General features: G+C 45.9%; 1 pseudogene; it reads left to right on the top strand.

Annotated features, from left to right (window-relative positions):
* The first annotated feature begins 7,798 nt into the window (after positions 1-7,798).
* Positions 7,799-9,300, top strand: LOC142584137 (uncharacterized; annotated as a pseudogene).
* The last annotated feature ends 1,560 nt before the right edge of the window (positions 9,301-10,860 follow it).

The following is a 10,860-nucleotide window of genomic DNA, read 5'->3' as shown; positions in this document are numbered from 1 at the left end:
CCGTAGACATATGGACGAAATTTTTGAAGAAGCACACCACAGCTCACACCCATAACACACCCCACCACATGGCAATGGGACGCAGCTCTGTCCAGCTCAGACTCGACGGACCAGCCCCATCGAACCACCCCTGTACGATCACGGAAGCCGAAGAGCTCACTGTCGCGTTAGCCATCCGCGAAGGCCAACACGCGAACAAACCACTGGCGATCCTCACGCATTCCCAGCAGGCCTGCCGCAACTTCCTATAGGGAAGAATTGGAGGAACTGCTCTACAAGTCCTAGCCCAAATACTCATGGACGACCCTGAAGGCATCACCACCCAAACCATCATCTGGATACTGGGCCACGCTGGCATCACGGGCAACCTGCAGGCCGACAGCGCAGCTCGAGGATTCGTGCATGACCGAGTACTCAACACGCCGGCTGCAGAATACCCGGACCCTGTTGACCTCGAGTATTCAGCCATCGCGAACTACCACTGAGGTAGTCGCTTGCGATATCCCCCACCCCATCGAAATATAAAGAGAGAGGATGCCGCTGCCTGGCGTAGGCTCCACAGACTGGCACTTACACGAACCTACACACCATCGCATACACCGCACAACCTACAGGGGCGACTGCCCATGGTGCGGGCCCACACCAACCCTATGTCACATTAGGTGGGAGTGCACACTACATAATATAAAACACCCCGACATGAACACCACGAGGGCGCAATGGGAAGCACTGCTGTCCAGCTCGGCCCTCGACGACCAGCTCAAACTGATGCAGAGAGCTGAGAAGATGGCAAGAGCCAGTGACGCCCTGGATTATGGGCCCCGACGATTAGCAATTCTTCTGATTATTCTCCTAATAAAGTTTATTTATCCATCTGTCTACCAGCACAACATGGTTAACCAAGCGAGAAGGGCAGCTAAGGCCACTGGACTGAGGGGACCACCCACTGGAAAGCGGAAGAGGTACCTACGCTTGTGTTCTCTCTTCTATAAAGTTTACTCTCTTTCTCTCTCTCTTGTTAACTTGACAGGCTCTAGTTTGAGCAGTCCATTCTTTTGTTTCCATTAGATGTTTTTCTTACCAAACTCGCTCTTAATACGTTTCACAGTGGTCTCGCAATTCTGGCTTGAATATTGCAGCTCTTTCATTGCTGCGGCAACTTTTCCAACTAAGAATGATAACAAATAATGAAATTTCAGGCTGCCCGGTAAGTTATGCCGTAAATGTACGATACTTTGAAGTTGAGTCCGAAATATTTACCGCAAAAGCTTGTTCCCGTCGAATCTGACCGCCTTTAATTTCGGAAGCTTGATGTAACCTTCCTCATTTTTTTGCATTGGCGATTGTGCTGCCACTAGGAGTCGTACCTACCGGCACGTTATTCAAATGTCTTTAGGGTTACTCTTCGCTTGCAGGACTCCAGTTTGTATGTTATTGTCATTATCTTCAGATCATATTCCAAAAGTTTCTCGAACTCTGCATTCGCAGTTTCTTCTGCGATAGACAATTTGACCTGCGAGTTGACTCTCTTGATGCTTTCCGTGTTTCGTTTAATTTCATTTAGACTCGTAGTTATAGAGTTCGCCTCCTGTCCATCCCTAGTTTCCTTCTCTGCTTCGGTTGTCAAGTTCTTCGTTTGCGTCCGGACTGTATTTTTCTTCGGTGCGGTTACGTTCTGACTCATTTTAAAAACGCGGGCTCACGTTTCTGGTCGCAATTACGCCTTCCAACTGCCGTTTGGCTCTCTATCCCGGCTTCACTTCGTCCGCTCCTTCTGTCCCGGTGTAAACCACTACTTCCCCTTCGTCATCCGTTGACTAAACTGAGACTCCATAGTCCTGAAAGGGGTGAATAATGATCACGACACCCCGTTGAGAGCGACTGCACTCAATATGGTGTAAATCGCAATGGTTAAACCCGCTTATTCAGACCATGAGGTTGGATGCATATAAATGATGATGATTTATTTTGCAATGGCACAAACCATCTGTGCAACATAGGCCACGAACCTCGCGGTGACCTGCTAAATGGACAAAGTATGCAAACAAAGATACCAATGAAACCGGTAATAAATCAAATTAAATAGTGCGCAATGCGGTAGTAGCCTTGCAGAAATAGGTACAAGTGAAAATAAAGTAAAACTAACCATAATGCCTTACCTAAAGGATAACATCGAGGTGAAGAATACGCTAAATTTGAGTGCTATTATTGCTTGTAATGTCATTGTAAATATGTCTTTCTGTCAATAAATTTCAAAATTTTTAAAAGGAGAAATCAATCGATCTTGGCAAATGGAAAATACATCGATCAAGCTTTGATGGATCATCATCTTTTGCGCCTGGCAGTTTTTCTTATTTTCAGGCTTCAATACCCTTTCTTTCAGCTCTGAATGGCGCCTCCTCAGAAGCTCCACACAGCTGCGGAACAAGAAGAAACAACTCGAAACAATGGACACGTAGTAATCTCTTACTATAGAGACATGTACATTGTCTTACCATGTGTTGTGTTTCAACTTGTCGTTCTCAGAACGTAACAAAGCTTTGCTTACATAGACGACAGCCGCCGTGGTTGCTTAAGGGCTAGGGCTTTGCGCTGCGAAGCACGACGTCACGGGATTAAATCCCAGCTGCGGCGGCCGCATTTCCATGGGCGTGAAAGGCAGAAACGTCCGTGTCCCGTGTACAAGGGGTGCATTAATGATCCCCTGGTGGTCAAAATGAGCCTTGAGTCCCCCACTACAGCGTGACTCGTAGTGATATTGTGGTTTTCTCAATTAAAACTCCATACTTCATTCATTCATTAAATTGGCGGACGTGAACCATGCATTCTGCCTAAGTGTCTTTTTTATTTTTGCTTGGCTTGACTGTGCGATTGTCTTACGCTTTGGCAACCACAGTACATGACTTCAAACGTACGGCTCGAGTCACGTATGCGCTCAGCTACGCGAACAAACCCTCGTATTCATATCCATGCGAGAAGAAACACACTCTCCCACTTTCTTTCCCCTTCCGTGAGAGAGCGCGGAGTGAGTCACTTCACCCTCAAATTTCAGGCCAGCAGCTTTCTCGGCTCACCCTCGCATACTGGCCCTCGCACCTCCAGCAGATGACGTGACTACCAACGAACACCGCATGAACCACTCATTACTGTGGCACAGTTCTGTGGCGACAACGACAGCACCGATGACACTCCCACCTCGAGTGACTGTGGTATTGTTATCTCCAATAAGAAAAATATGGCATCAGCCGGCAGAAGCCCCCTTGACGTCTACCTGATTTGCAGCTCTCCGTTGAGATGACACGGTGGTCGTGCATAGCTGACGACGACAATGTGCGTCCTGTCGGTCCTGCTGTCCGGTCGTTGACTTTTCGATAGGGCGTCTCTTATTTTTATTTTACTAAAGAAATTAAATTATGGCGTTTAACGTTCCAAAACCACTTTCTAATCTTGTGGCACGCCGTAGCGGAGGACTGCGGAAATTTCGACCCAATGGGGCGTTTTAACGTCCACCTAAACCTAAATACACGGGTGTTTTTGCATTTAGCCCCTACCGAAATGCGGCCGCCGTGGCCGGGATTCGATCCCGCGATCTCATGCTCAGCAGTCCAACACCATAGCCCCTGAGCAACCACGGCGGGTTTTCTTTTACTAGTGCAGCATCACACCTTAGCGACAACCAATTGACTCTGGCTTTCGGTGGTACGTGCCACTTTGCGCCAGGAGCACATTTGTGGCACACTAGATCAATAGGGACGATAGATACAGGAGGACCTACAAATTCCTGTACACATTACATTGTTTTCCTCGACAATTCCTGAGAGAAAACTCACACGACTGCCTTCGGTCTGGGCTCGTAGATCGCCAAACTTGACAAATGGCAGCAGTGTAGAACACCAGAAGGACGAAATATGAACGTCTTTAAAATATGTGTTTAATGTCAATGTACAACGCCGAGAAGACAAAACAAAACGAAAACAATGACGCGCACAAAATTCAACCGTATTGTCTTCGTTCGGCTTTTGCCCCTGTGGTGGACGACGCCAACCTTGAGCTAGAAATTGAGCTTGATACACAAAATGCCAAAACGATTGTAAACAGCGATTGTCGGTGCCATGCCCTAATGCGGGAAGGGGGGGGGGTGACAGCGCGAATATTAGAAAACAAGTACAACACAAGTGGCTCTCCGCTATCAAGAGCCCCGATGCCGGGGCGCAACTATGGGCTGTCCAGAGGGCCCACGATGCGGCGGTCGGGCATGGCCTGACTGTACCAACATGGGAGCGGCCCGCAGCGTGCTGAGTCGCGTACCTAATAATAACTTCTTTATTTACATCAGTGATAGAGGAGACTGCGGGTAAAAGTCGCTTCAGAGGCAAGTGACTTGGCTAGAGCTTGCAGCCTCCTTTACAACGCAAACAGCGATTGAACAGGAGATATATATATACATAGCAATTGACTACTTCTGAAATATGCACAAAAAATAAACGCAAAAACTGAAATTACCTAAAGAACGCTCTTCAATTATTTAAGAAAGATTGAGTGACAACACGTTCACGCAAAGCTCGTACATCAGTTATAAAAGTATCAAGTCTTGATTTCAAAAACAAATTTAAAAGTGTTGGTAGTGTGTATGATATCTTTTGTGTAGAATAATTAGCACGCGGAGTAACTACTTTCCACTGTTCCGTACACCTTGTCATGTATGAATGTGTATTCCTGGTGAGATTAGATAACTCATGAAGAAAATTTAAGTTCGCTTTTGCCTCCCGTTTCAAAGCTTGAGTTAACTTGTAACTATAAAGGTTAAACACGGGTATTATATTTGCTTTCGGAAATAAGTCTGATGTGTGGGCATTGTAAGGCAGGTTAAATAGTGCTCGCAAAATTTTTTTCTGAAGTATATATATAATTTCTAGATTCGTACGTGATGCGGTACCCCGCACGAGCAGACAGTAATAAATTGTACAAAAAATAGGGTGTTATAAACAAGAACCTTGATTCTGCAAGGTAAAAGAGGTCTCAACCGCACCATCATGCCAACTACACGAGATAATTTGCCCAATATCTATTCTATGTGCATGTCCAAAAGCATATATTGTGTGAAAATAACTCCGAGTATTTTAAAGCTATCTACAATTTCTATGTTTACATCGTCATAAACAAGGTTGATGGAAGTGATTATTTGCTTAGATTTCGGCCTAAAAAATATTGCTTTTGTTTTGTTTATATTTATTTGTAGACAGTTTTGTTTTGACCATACTTGAAGAATTTTCAGAGCACTGTTAGTTTTATTCTCAAGGCTACTAGAGTCAGGTGATGAAAAAAATATACTGGCATCGGCTGCGTACATTACGTATTTCGCATCTTTATAGATATTTACTAAGTCATTGATATATACGATAAACAGGAACGGGCCAAGAAAACTACCCTGAGGAACACCTCTGGTGATATGTTTCAAATTTGAGCGGCTATTGTTTATTTCAACGTATTGATAGCGATTATCAAGATAAGATTTTGTAAGGCTTCGACAGTGCCCTCGAGTACTGTAGATTTCAAGCTTATCATGTAGAACCGAGTGAAGGATGCAATCATATGCTTTAGTAAAATCAATATATATACCAAGGACAATGTTCTTAATTTCAAATCGCGATAAAATAAGTTCTTTTTGATGGAGTAGTGCTAATTCTGTTGACCTTCGTTTTCAAAATTCAAACTGGGCTGGAGAAATTAGGCCGCGCTTGTCAAAAAACTTCGAAACCTGCATTAGTATTAGTTTTTCTAGAACCTTCGAAAAAACAGGTGATATAGAAATGAGTCTGTTTTTTAGTATCATTAACGTCGCCTTTCTTGAACAATACCGACACTCTGGCTATTTGCATTCGTTTAGGAAAAATAGCGCTTGACAAATAAAAGTTAAAAATATAGGTAATGTACAGGGAAATGATATCAACCACATACTTGATAGGGCGAACCTGCTTGCCTTCTGCATCGCAACTTGAGCTATGTTTAGTGAAAGGAAAACTGATGTCACCTAGTGCTCAGTAAAAGGTTGAAGAAAGAGTGAAGATGAATTTCAGTTTGGCATGAATTCACTAATATCACACGACGCACTACCACCAGAAAAGTTTACAAGATAATCATCAAAAACATTTGCAAGAGCACTTCCCGATACTTCGTTTCCACCAAGTATTAGAGTTTTTATTCGCGGAGCTGATTTTCGAGGATTTAAGACATCATTTAACTTTTTCCATAAGGTATCAGGTTTGTTTAAACAACCCTCGAATTCTGCATGAAAATTGGACATCCTGTGCAATCTTAGTTCCTTATTTAGCTTGTTTCTATACTACTTGTATTCCTTTAATATACTTTGATCCTTAGTCTTGACGAACTTGTGATAGAGCGCACTTTTATAATTAATTCATTTTAGCAATTCGGGGGTTATCCACGGCTTCCGTAATTTTTTACCGAGCCTGAGCTTTTTTTCCGGAAAATGGTTCTTATATATTCTAGAGACTTCATCAAGAAGCTTGCCATACGCGATTTCAACGTTATCTATTTCTAAAATTTGTTTAAGGTCGCACTGTAGAAATTCGTATTTGAAGCTATCTAGACGTGTTTGAGTAATACTTTGACATAGGATATACTCATGCTTCCAGTTCTTTCTAAAGTTGTGTTTTCTTATAAAAAGAAATACTGGAAGGTGATCACTAAGATCGTGTGACATCACCCCGGCAGTAGCATTTTCAGTGTCAGTATTTGTAATGAGCAAGTCCAACAATGTTTCACTTTCGGATGTAATCCTTGTTGGCGTACGGATTAAATTTCCTTATCCATTTGAAGCTAAAATATTTAACATAGTCTTTTGTGGTATAGAAGTGGTCAGAATGTCCATATTAAAATTACAAGCTGACGCCAAGTAATGGGTATTTTCTGCAGTAAAAGACAGCAGCTCTTCATAAAAAGAGAGGAACTGAAGAACATTTCCATTTGGAGGCCTGTAGCAAACAGAAAATATGTACTCATTCGCACCCGCCGTGGTTCCTCAGTGGCTATGTTGTTAGGCTGCTGAGCACGCGGTCGCGGGATCGAATCCCGGCCACGGCGGCCGCATTTCGATGGGGGCGAAATGCGAAAACACCCGCGTGCTTAGATTTAGGTGCACGTTAAAGAACCCCAGGTGGTCGAAATTTCCGGAGTCCTCCACTACGGCGTGCCTCATAATCAGAAAGTGGTTTCGACACGTAAAACCCGAGAATTTAGTTTGTACTCATTCGCACGAACTGTCACGATTTGAATATCTTCGCAGCAAACAGAAAAGTCGGGAAGAAATTCCCAACTTACATGTTCTTTGAACAACAGCAAAACACCACCACCACGGCGGTTTGTTCGGTTCACACAAAACGATTGATAATGTCTAAACTTAGGCACGTCACGACCATCTCTGTATCAAGTTTCACTGGGCATTACAGCATCAAACAAAAAAATTGGAGGACGCATAAGCTTCGCCTTCAAGAGTGGAACGCGACAGCGTTCCCGTCGACCCGCCAAGGGGTGTAAGACAATGGGCTACGGCGCAGCGACTATGCGCCCCGCATCGGACGCGGTGAGCGTCGAGCAACGCAGCGTTCGGCGCGACAACGAAATGTGCGCCTGAGGAAGCGACGCACGCCTGAGCCTTAGAAACAGCTCGTTTCTAAGGCAACACCGCGTTCGCTAGAGGCGCTTTTGTACCGCTTTGAAGCATCGAACTCGTGGTTCCGACGCGTCTTGGCTACCGAAGTGGAAGGACGTGCGTTTCATGGGCTCCCAAGGAGTGGTGGTTGCGGCTAACAGCGGCCGCGGTGACAGGATCGACACAATGGATACCGAGGGATATGAAGTGGTTTTGCCTACTCGGCCATCAGGTCGTAGTGTTTTGAATACTTTATTTTTGCACGCGGATGTCCGGTCGAGGCCTTACCGAGTCGAACATTTCCGGGACACGTTGGCGCGTCTTGGTTTGCTCCCCGAAGTGGTAGCGTTGGGGGCATATCAGATGAGCCACGTATGGGCTTTGACTTTCAAGAGCACGGAAGGGATAAAGAAAGCTTTGGCATGCGGCGAAATGAAGGTGAAGGGCCAACGTTGTTTGGTTATTGATCCGGCAAACCAGGACGTGCGTCTGAAGCTTCACTGGCTTCTTTTCAATGTGGCTGACGATGATGTGCGTGTAGCGCTTGCTCCATTCGGATAGGTGACCGAGGTCTCGAAGGGAAAGTGGAGAGTTCATGGTATCCAAGACAAGGGGTCGACGACACGCCTCGTGCGCCTCAAGCTCCATAAGGGCATTAAGGTTGATGACCTTCCACACCAGCTTCGCGTAGCCGGCGACATGGCCCTTCTAGTCGCGCCCGGAAGAGCGCCACTGTGCCTGCGGTGTCACAGTAAGGGCCATATCAGACGAGAATGCCGAGTTCCTCGCTGCACGCACTGCCGTCGTTTTGGACACGAAGAATCTCAGTGCGTGAAGACGTACGCGAGTGTTGCGGGGCCGGTTGGTGGAAAAGACACTGCGGAACTCGTCATGGACGAGGCTGACGCTGAAGAAGCCGCAAGCGAAGCATTGTCGAAGCTCGAGGAACTTGATGCGACAACGTTAACCCCGCCCGACATGCCCCAAGACGAAAGTGTTAACATGGAAAGCCGAAAGCTGACCGACGCAGCTGGCGACGCCACCGGCGTCATCAAAGTGCAGGATGCCTCAACGCCGTCGAAGTCACCTGAGGTGCCAGCACTCATGGAAGCAAGCGAGGGAACAAGCGGAGCCTCAGTCTCCAAGCGCGGCCACGACGCTACGCTGGACGAGCATGAGGCCCTGGCTGCAAAGATCTCGGAAGGACCGCCGCCAAAGGCGGCGATCATTCGGCGGTCAACGCTGAGGCCGCGTCCGAACATACCTCCGGACCGGAGGGCAGCGGAGACGCCGCCGACGTAGCCGCGAGAGCGTGTGCTTCACGGTGTCTCTTCTAGTCTACGCAGTGACCAAGCCAAACTCAAGGGACGATGTAACGCCATGACAGGGACATCAACTGTGCTTTCCTAAGGCTGCCATGGCAACTGCGGAAGGTTTGTGCAAAAGGCGAAGGCAGCTTTGGCCCCAGACGCATGAGGTGGGTACCATGCGGTTCGTTTGTTCTTCAAAAAACATAACAATGGCTCAAAACACTGCACTTCGTTTTGCTACTATAAATGTCCGCGGTCTTTGTGCCAAAAAGCGGCAATACCAGCTTAGCCGGCTTTTCTTAGAAACAGATGTTGATATAGCAGCGGTGCGGGAGACAAAGATAGAAAGTGAGGAACAAACGGATCGCATGGTGCTGCAGTTTCGCAATAGATACAATGTTTGTGTATCACATGCTGTTGGCACTTCCGCGGGGTGCGCTATCTTCATTAGAAACAACCTGGGAATTAGAGAAGGGGTCTTTTCTTGTGAAAGTGGAAGACTGGTTTCTGTGGATTTTTCCTTTTTGCGTGTAGGTTGGCGCACACGCGCACTGAAAGTGAGCGTGTGCCTTTCTTTGAGAGAGTAAATCAGCATTTACAGTGCGACAGGAGAGTCGTATTGCTAGGAGATTTTAATTGTGTATGTTACGCGGCCGATCGAGTGAAAAACCTTCCAGTGCGTGACAAAAGTGCTTTACTTTTAAACACACTAGTGCAAGAATCTAATCTGGATGACGTCGGTAATTTCCTGTGTACTACCGGCACGCCTGTGTTCACACATTTTCAAGGGCAAAGTCATGCAAGGCTAGAGAGAGGGTATGTCGCACTGGAGCTTGTTCCGATGTGTGGCAGCTATAGTGTGAAACCCGTCTCGTTCAGCGATCACAGCCTTGTAACTTTTAGTGTAGGTTCCAAAGAAAGAAAATCGAAGTTTAACTGGAAGTTGTGGAGGTTCAACGATGGGCTGTTAATGAACGAATCCTTTTGTGAAAGCGTGAAGCAACAGTTAGATAATTTGATCGAAGCCGAAGATGGCAACGTGCTAGAATTATGGGAGAACTTTAAACAAGGAGTCAAGATCAGTGCTATAGAAGAAGCCACTAAACAAAAATTTCTTAAAAGGAAAAAAGAAAATGAACTGCAACGTGAGCTTGATTTTTTGTACACCGTGGAAATCGAGAGACCCGGGAGCCGAACAGAAGAAATAAAAGAACTGAAAAGCCACCTTGAGCTTATCGAAGAAGAGAAGTTCAAAGGAGCAGTTATAAGGGCACGAGCTGAAAGGGTTTGGCTAGGTGAGACACCGACTAAACGAGCCTTATCTGACGAAAAGGCATACGCGAAGCAAAATGAAATCAGAATGATTCAATACGAGAACGAGATCACGAGCCAACCTTAAAAAATTGAAGAGGCGTTTCTTGATCATTATAGCAAATTATTCGGGACTGTTAAAGACGTCACAGAAGAATTCAAGACGGACTTTTTGTCAAACATGCCGCAATTAGAGGAAGACATTCAAAAACGTCTGGAGTGGCCTCTGAGCATCACCGAAGTGGAAGGAGCCATAGATGATTTAGTTGTAGGCAAGTCTCCGGGACCTGATGGACTCGGAGCGGCCTTTTATAAAGCCTTCAAGAGTGATGTCAGTGAAATCCTGTTACGGTTGTTTAAGGAGGCCTATGCGCAAAAACAGGTTCCTCCTTCTTTTCGGACATCGCACGTAGTTCTGATACCGAAATCAGAGGACCCAGATAAATTGTTAGCTGTCGACGCTTACCGGCCGATATCACTAATGAATGTAGACTATAAGATATTTACAAAAGTGCTCGGAAAGCGATTACAGGGAGTGGTGACCAGAATAGTAGGGTCGCATCAAAC

Source organism: Dermacentor variabilis, chromosome 6 (assembly GCF_050947875.1).
Source record: "Dermacentor variabilis isolate Ectoservices chromosome 6, ASM5094787v1, whole genome shotgun sequence".
Taxonomy (NCBI): Eukaryota; Metazoa; Arthropoda; class Arachnida; order Ixodida; family Ixodidae; genus Dermacentor; species Dermacentor variabilis.
Note: the sequence above shows the minus strand (reverse complement) of the source record. Positions and strands in the feature narration are given on the sequence as shown.